Source organism: Lissotriton helveticus, chromosome 9 (genome assembly GCF_964261635.1).
Source record: "Lissotriton helveticus chromosome 9, aLisHel1.1, whole genome shotgun sequence".
NCBI lineage: Eukaryota > Metazoa > Chordata > Amphibia > Caudata > Salamandridae > Lissotriton > Lissotriton helveticus.
In genome coordinates this window covers 128,853,322-128,862,217 of record NC_136070.1, presented here as the reverse complement: position 1 = coordinate 128,862,217, position 8,896 = coordinate 128,853,322, and positions in this window count along the sequence as shown.

Genomic DNA, 8,896 nt, shown 5'->3' with positions numbered 1-8,896 from the left:
ATCCCCCACTCCCCGCTGCCCTTCATGCCTCCTACCTGAACCCAGTGCTTACCACACTCCCCTGCCTCCCTGCTGCCCTTGACGCCTCCTACCTCTACCCCGTGCATCCCTCACTCCCCTGCCTCCCTGCTGCCCTTGACGCCTCCTACCTGAACCCTGTGCATCCCTCACTCCCCTGCCTCCCTGCTGCCCTTGATGCCTCCTACCTGAACCCCGTGCATCCCTCACTCCCCTACCTCCCTGCTGCCCTTGATGCCTCCTACTTAAACCCCGTGCATCCCTCACCCCTGCCTCCCTGCTGCCATTGATTCCTCCTACCTGAACCCTGTGCATCCCTCACTCCCCTACCTCCCTGCTGCCCTTAATACCTCCTACCTGAACCCGTGCATCCCTCACTCCCCTGCCTCCCTGCTGCCCTTAATGCCTCCTAACTGAACCCCGTGCATCCCCCACTCCCCGCTGCCATTGATGGCTCCTACCTGAACCCCGTGCATCCCCCACTCCCCGCTGCCCTTCATGCCTCCTACCTGAACCCAGTGCTTACCTCATTCCCCTGCCTCCCTGCTGCCCTTGACGCCTCCTACCTGAACCCTGTGCATCCCTCACTCCCCTGCTGCCCTTGACGCCTCCTACCTGAACCCTGTGCATCCCTCACTCCCCTGCCTCCCTGCTGCCCTTGATGCCTCCTACGTGAACCCCGTGCATCCCTCACTCCCCTGCCTCCCTGCTGCCCTTGACGCCTCCTACCTGAACCCTGTGCATCCCTCACTCCCCTGCCTCCCTGCTGCCCTTGATGCCTCCTACCTGAACCCCGTGCATCCCTCACTCCCCTTCCTCCCTGCTGCCCTTGATGCCTCCTACCTGAACCCCGTGCATCCCTCACTCCCCTGCCTCCCTGCTGCCCTTAATACCTCCTACCTGAGCCCGTGCATCCCTCACTCCACTGCCTCCATGCTGCCATTGATGCTTCGTACCTGAACCCTGTGCATCCCTCACTCCCCTGCCTCCCTGCTGCCCTTGATGCTTCATACCTGAAACCTGTGCATCCCTCACTCCCCTGCCTCCCTGCTGCTCTTGATGCCTCCTACCTGAACCTGTGCATCCCTCACTCCCCTGCCTCCCTGCTGCTCTTGATGCCTCCTACCTGAACCCCGTGCATCCCTCACTCCCCTGCCTCCCTGCTGCCCTTGATGCCTCCTACCTGACCCCCGTGCATCCCTCACTCCCCTGCCTCCCTGCTGCCCTTAATACCTCCTACCTGAACCCGTGCATCCCTCACTCCACTGCCTCCATGCTGCCATTGATGCTTCGTACCTGAACCCTGTGCATCCCTCACTCCCCTGCCTCCCTGCTGCCCTTGATGCTTCATACCTGAACCTGTGCATCCCTCACTCCCCTGCCTCCCTGCTGCTCTTGATGCTTCATACCTGAAACCTGTGCATCCCTCACTCCCCTGCTTCCCTGCTGCCATTGATGCCTCCTACCTGAACCCCGTGCATCCCTCACCCCCTGCCTCCCTGCTGCCATTGATGCCTCCTACCTGAACACTGTGCATCCCTCATTCCCCTGCCTCCCTGCTTCCCTTGATTCCTCCTACCTGAACCCCATGCATCACTCACTCCGCTGCCTCCCTGCTGCCCTTGATGCCTCCTACCTGAACCCCATGCATCCCTCACTCCCCTGCTTCCCTGCTGCCCTTGATGCCTCCTACCTGAACCCCATGCATCCCTCACTCCCCTGCCTCCCTGCTGCCCTTGACGCCTCCTACCTGAACCCTGTGCATCCCTCACTCCCCTGCCTCCCTGCTGCTCTTGATGCCTCCTACCCGAACCTCATGCATCCCTCACTCCCCTGCCTCCCTGCTGCTCTTGATGCTTCATACCTGAAACCTGTGCATCCCTCACTCCCCTGCCTCCCTGCTGCTCTTGATGCCTCCTACCTGAACCTGTGCATCCCTCACTCCCCTGCCTCCCTGCTGCTCTTGATGCTTCATACCTGAAACCTGTGCATCCCTCACTCCCCTGCTTCCCTGCTGCCATTGATGCCTCCTACCTGAACCCCGTGCATCCCTCACCCCCTGCCTCTCTGCTGCCATTGATGCCTCCTACCTGAACCCTGTGCATCCCTCATTCCCCTGCCTCCCTGCTGCCCTTGATTCCTCCTACCTGAACCCCATGCATCCCTCACTCCCCTGCCTCCCTGCTGCCCTTGATGCTTCATACCTGAAACCTGTGCAACCCTCACTCCCCTGCCTCCCTGCTGCTCTTGATGCCTCCTACCTGAACCTGTGCATCCCTCACTCCCCTGCCTCCCTGCTGCTCTTGATGCTTCATACCTGAAACCTGTGCATCCCTCACTCCCCTGCTTCCCTGCTGCCATTGATGCCTCCTACCTGAACCCCGTGCATCCCTCACCCCCTGCCTCCCTGCTGCCATTGATGCCTCCTACCTGAACACTGTGCATCCCTCATTCCCCTGCCTCCCTGCTGCCCTTGATTCCTCCTACCTGAACCCCATGCATCCCTCACTCCGCTGCCTCCCTGCTGCCCTTGATGCCTCCTACCTGAACCCCATGCATCCCTCACTCCCCTGCTTCCCTGCTGCCCTTGATGCCTCCTACCTGAACCCCATGCATCCCTCACTCCCCTGCCTCCCTGCTGCCCTTGACGCCTCCTACCTGAACCCTGTGCATCCCTCACTCCCCTGCCTCCCTGCTGCTCTTGATGCCTCCTACCCGAACCTGTGCATCCCTCACTCCCCTGCCTCCCTGCTGCTCTTGATGCTTCATACCTGAAACCTGTGCATCCCTCACTCCCCTGCTGCCATTGATGCCTCCTACCTGAACCCCCTGTATCCCTCACCCCCTGCCTCCCTGCTGCCATTGATGCCTCCTACCTGAACACTGTGCATCCCTCATTCCCCTGCCTCCCTGCTGCCCTTGATTCCTCCTACCTGAACCCCATGCATCCCTCACTCCCCTGCCTCCCTGCTGCCCTTGATGCCTCCTACCTGAACCCCATGCATCCCTCACTCCCCTGCCTCCCTGCTGCCCTTGATGCCTCCTACCTGAACCCCATGCATCCCTCACTCCCCTGCCTCCCTGCTGCCCTTGACGCCTCCTACCTGAACCCTGTGCACCCCTCACTCCCCTGCCTCCCTGCTGCCCTTGATGCCTCCTACCTGAATCCTGTGCATCCCTCACTCCCCTGCCTCCCTGCTGCTCTTGATGCCTCCTACCTGAACCCCATGCATCCCTCACTCCCCTGCCTCCCTGCTGCCCTTGACGCCTCCTACCTGAAACCTGTGCATCCCTCACTCCCCTGCCTCCCTGCTGCTCTTGATGCCTCCTACCTGAACCTGTGCATCCCTCACTCCCCTGCCTCCCTGCTGCTCTTGATGCTTCATACCTGAAACCTGTGCATCCCTCACTCCCCTGCTTCCCTGCTGCCATTGATGCCTCCTACCTGAACCCCGTGCATCCCTCACCCCCTGCCTCCCTGCTGCAATTGATGCCTCCTACCTGAACACTGTGCATCCCTCATTCCCCTGCCTCCCTGCTGCCCTTGATTCCTCCTACCTGAACCCCATGCATCCCTCACTCCCCTGCCTCCCTGCTGCCCTTTATGCCTCCTACCTGAACCCCATGCATCCCTCACTCCCCTGCCTCCCTGCTGCCCTTGATGCCTCCTACCTGAACCCCATGCATCCCTCACTCCCCTGCCTCCCTGCTGCCCTTGACGCCTCCTACCTGAACCCTGTGCATCCCTCACTCCCCTGCCTCCCTGCTGCCCTTGATGCCTCCTACCTGAACCCCGTGCATTGGAGTTCTGGACTTTTTGGTTCCGTCCAGAGGTGTCAGGGACAACACCCGAAGACCCCGGAGTTCAACCTGTCTCGGTGCACAAACAAACAGAAACACGGGCTTCTCGATGGTGGCGTCAAAGACCAAAGGTTTATTACTGCAGGGACACAGAAGTCACAGAAACTACACATGGGCAGTATCTAGGAGCCTGTTCAATTTGTACAAAGAGGGTTGTTCCTTATATACTGAATATTGGGCTTCAGGCAAATTTCTTTACATGTTAGCACATTCCAAAACCTTTGTATCTTAAAGAATAAATATTTGGCGTTGCACAGGAATCGTCATCAATATCTGATGTCAAAACATTACGAACGAGGGGTTCCCACTATTCCATCATAATCCCATGTCAACTTCTCATTCAAGACCCGGACCGCCTCATCGTAAATTTCGTTACCTCCCCCTAATAAAGGCCCAGAAGGAAAGGAGCAGAGCCAGGTGCAGAAGATAGAAAAGTAGGATAAGAGATGTTTGTGGGTCGTAAATGGGCACGGTTACCGGCTTCGGCCGCCTAATCATGATCAGACCAACGAACACGAGAACCAGTATAGCAGGACTGGCCTCAGGCTGGGGAGGCAGCTCTTGCCGAGTCATGCTGCCACAGCGTTGCTGGCCTAAAGTGCACGTGTCACTAGCAAGGTGAATTGCCGGCTAAAGCCTACGTGTCCTTAAATGAAAAAGAGGTCATTGCGTGTCCATTGACTATGTGAGGGCAAGGAATACAAAATGGCTTCCTTGTTCTAAGATGGATGCCACGGGTAGAACAGAAATGTGTTTGTAACAGGAGTGCTCTTGCTCGTAGCATAGCGAAAACACCAGGATATACTAAATGGATCATTTGCGGTTCACTGATACCAAAATTATGCATTTGCGACAATGTTACAAACACGGGTAAAATCGTCACGGAACCTCAGACCCTCCTTTTGCCCTTACATAGGCAATTACTCAGTCTATGTCAGAATCTAACTCTATGCCCATTAGGTCAGTGACATGTTGTTGCATCATCATCCTGTCTCGTGTCTTTTCTCCTAATGCAGGTGGTTTTCTGAAACAGGTTGCAGCACAGAGGCTACACAAAGCGGGACCACATTGGATAATAAGGCAGCATGAGAACAGAAATACTAGGATAACACCAATGACCATCAGAACCTTCCATCCCCACGCTGATACCAGAGTCCAAAACCACTCCATGAAGGACCAGTTTCCCTTGTCTACGTGTATAGAGTCGGAAATCTTGTGTAGCTTAGAGATCGCTTCATAGACGGTTGGAGCATTATTGGGAATAAAAACACAGCAGCTCGATTGGATCATTCTGCATACCCCACCTTGATCTGCAAGTATTACGTCTAGAACCATACGGTTCTGCAACGTCATGAGACGATCCGCCTGAAGCTCAGCTGTTAAGTTACTAAGGGCACCAGCAGTTTCTGTAATAGTAGATTCAACTACCCGTGTTAGTTGACGTAGATTTCTACTATTGGCCATAGGCCCCCAAAACGGAAGGAAACCTTTGAAGAAGTCTCCAGCTTCCTGACCAGCGGTATCTTCCTTGCTGAAGACACCTCTTGCTACTCTGGTCTTGTGATAATCTGAAGAAGCAGTGTATGTCGGAGGTAACAATCGAGCAATATAACATGAACCTGAGAAGTCAGCAGGCAGCCATGTATACGCTCTGTCTTGACAGATGAAGTAAGTACCCCTAGCAGTAAGGAAGGCAGGGGAGGAGTTAGACGGAAATACGTAAGTCTCAACGCACTCACTCCTCCCTAGCTGAGCTCTCAGATTTCTCCCATTTCCTTGCAAACAGACCTGACCTCAGTGAGGCACGACCCAGACTGAAGTGGAGCTTTTACGCTTGCTTTCTCCCAAACTAAGGCGATACTCGGTAGAGTTCCAACTCAAATACACCCGTAATTCATCTCTAGGGTAAGATGGAGTATTATTGACGTCTTTAATCATGTCAATAATTCCCTGGACTAAAGCTTTGTTGGCTGAGTTGTATTTAGTGGACCGTGGTGGACGCGGAGGATAGGTCTCAAGGGCATATGAAAAAATGGTCTGAAAGGCCTGAAATGATCCATTGTAGCTAAAAGGCAAGACTAGATAGGGAATGCCTTTATCCATAGTGTGAGGTATCAAGCCACACACCCAGCAGTCTGTAGTATTAACTACCAGTTGGTGTTGATGCAAGAGCTGTACAAATGTATTGTTAATAAATTCTGAGCGTCGAGCTTGTTCGTGTTCAGGAAACGAGTGAAAAGAATGCATAGAAGAAACCGTAGAAGTAGTAGGATCAAGGGGAGGTACTGTAGTTACCGGCATAAAAATCAAATGCACACCAAAGATGATTCCACCCACCAACGTTATCAAAACAATTAAAAATGTAACTGCACATTGCATTAGAAAGCATTTGCTGTGAAGTATTCGGTACAGTCTATTTCTGCGAACATAAATTACATTCATTCGTTGCAGCTCAGGAAGCTCCATCTTCTACAATCCGCTCGTGACCACTGATGATGTGTACGTAGATGAAAATGCCTCTATCAGCCCTGGGAGTTCCCAGAACTAACAGAAAGATCGACCTTATGTCTGACCCCCGCAGATTCAACTAGGCACACAGCCACGACCCTACGGCTACCCAGACGGCAAGGCAAAATTTAAAACAACAAAATAATAGCAAACTTCCTGGCTGGAGGCAATGTATAGAAAATTCAAATCTGAAAATAGGCAGTTTCCTGCTTTATTTGTCCATATTGCGAGGTCGCAAGTTGTATCTCAGTTTTGCAGGAGCTGTCTGATCTGGAAATAATATATTTTCAGCCGACGCTGCAATGTTCGCGTTTGCAGATGACAAATGTTCTTTTGGTGCAGATGGCAAGTGTTCAGGGTTCAAAAGAGCAGTTTCAGGAGGAGAGTCAGAGTTTGATGTATCAGTGATCAGTTCTGCATCACTGAAAGGTATGAACCTGGGGACTTGTTCTGTTTCAGAGGCACCGATTCCTTTCTTTACCCAGTTGTCGTAAGGAAGTGGCAGAGGCACACGTTTGACATGTGTCGTATGGATCCAGTTCTTCCGTCCGGCCACACGAATAGCAGTTCTCGTTGCCAATAAGACTTGGAAAGGGCCGATGAATCTGGGCTGAAGATTTTTCGTTCTTGCAAAATTTCTAATGACTACTTGATCCCCAGGTTTCAGCTGATGACCTGGACTCTCCGGTGGCTTTGGCAATGCATCGAAAACCTGTTGGTGAATAAGGCTCAATTTAGCAGTCAAGTCGAAAAGATAATCAATTAACATTGGGTATTCCAGCTGCTTAAATTCTTTCGGTCTAGGTACCCCCCAAACATTTGCAGGACGACCAAAAATTATTTCATATGGACTAAGCCCTACTCTAGAATGTACAGTTGCTCTTGTTGATAACAAAGCCAAAGGCAGTGCATCTGGCCAGGGCAAACCCGTGGATGCTTGTATCTTAGCAAGTTTCAGTTTAAGGGTGCCATTGTAACCCTCAACTAAACCCGCGGACTGGGGATGATTCGCACTATGAAACTTCTGTCTAATCCCTAGGCCGGCACACACACTCTGCATAACTTTCCCTACGAACTCACTTCCGTTATCTGACCATACAATCCGTGGCATTCCGAATCTGGGGAAGTATTCTTTAAGGAGGATTTTGGCAGTGGACAAAGCAGTATTGTCCTTTAGCAGGTATGCTTCGATCCATCTGGAGAAAGCACAAACTACCACCAGGACGTATTTCAGATTATTACAACGATCCATGTGAATGAAGTCTAGCTGGATCACTTCAAAGGGGCAGGAAGGAGGAGCGAAGTGACCTGCAGGTGTGGGGATTCCCTTGCCAGGATTATGCATCAAGCATACCATACAATTTCTCACCACTCTCTCTGCACACTTACTAATCCCATCATTCTTCCAAACTGGAGCCAACATCTTACAAATCCCTTTTGAACTGATGTGCGCTGTTCCATGTGCCATCGTTACTACTGCAAGCACATACGCATCAGGCAACATCCAACGCTGTTGTTCCGACAAGTCAATCCAACACCCACTCGAGTCCAATTTACCCGTGCTCTCTTTCCATGCACGCTTTTCCTCCTCAGTCGCCTCTTTCTGAATTTCTTTCACGCTTTCCACTGTGTCTTCACACATTCCAGACTCAGAAATCCATCTTGCAGACGTTGCAACATACATTCTACTCATCATATTTCTAGCTGTCTGTTTTGCAGTCTCATCAGCAAAAGCATTCCCACGACCAACATCATCCGTGATTGCTTTATGAGCACTGCATTTCACAATCGCAACTTCAGTCGGCAAGGTTAGAGATTCCAACAAGTCATTAACTAGCTGGCCATGTTGAATCTTAGTCCCATGGGACGTAATGAAACCTCTCTCTTTCCACAAACGGCCAAAACTATGGGCCACGCCGAACGCGTACTGACTATCTGTGAACACATTCACTCTCTTTCCCTTAGCTAAAACGCACGCTCTTGTCAGCGCGATCAATTCTGCAGCCTGGGCAGAATTCTGACTCACTCTCGCAGTCTCCACAATCGTACTCAAAGTCGTTACTGCATAGGCAGCAGTCACATCACCATTCTCCAATTTGAAGCAAGACCCGTCAACATACAACGTGCCATCTGGATCTGATAATGGAGTGTCTTTTAAATCAATTCGTCCTTTTGTTTCTTCCTCAGTTCTAAAACAACAGTCGTGTGGTTCGGAATCACTCGACTCTTGGCTAGTCGGCAACAATGTTGCTGGATTCAATACATTGCATCTTTTGATCTGAATATGACTTGCTAACAATGTCAGTTCGTAACCTGATAATCTAGCACTGGTAAGGTGTTGCGTCTTGGTTCGATTCATGAGTGTATCCACAGCATGAGGAACCATAACCACTAGCATGTTGTTCATTACTAAACCAGCAGATTGCCGAATGGAGGCTGCAGCTGCGGCTGTAGCTCTCAAGCAACTAGGCAACGTTCTAGCTACCGGATCTAATGTTGATGAAAAATA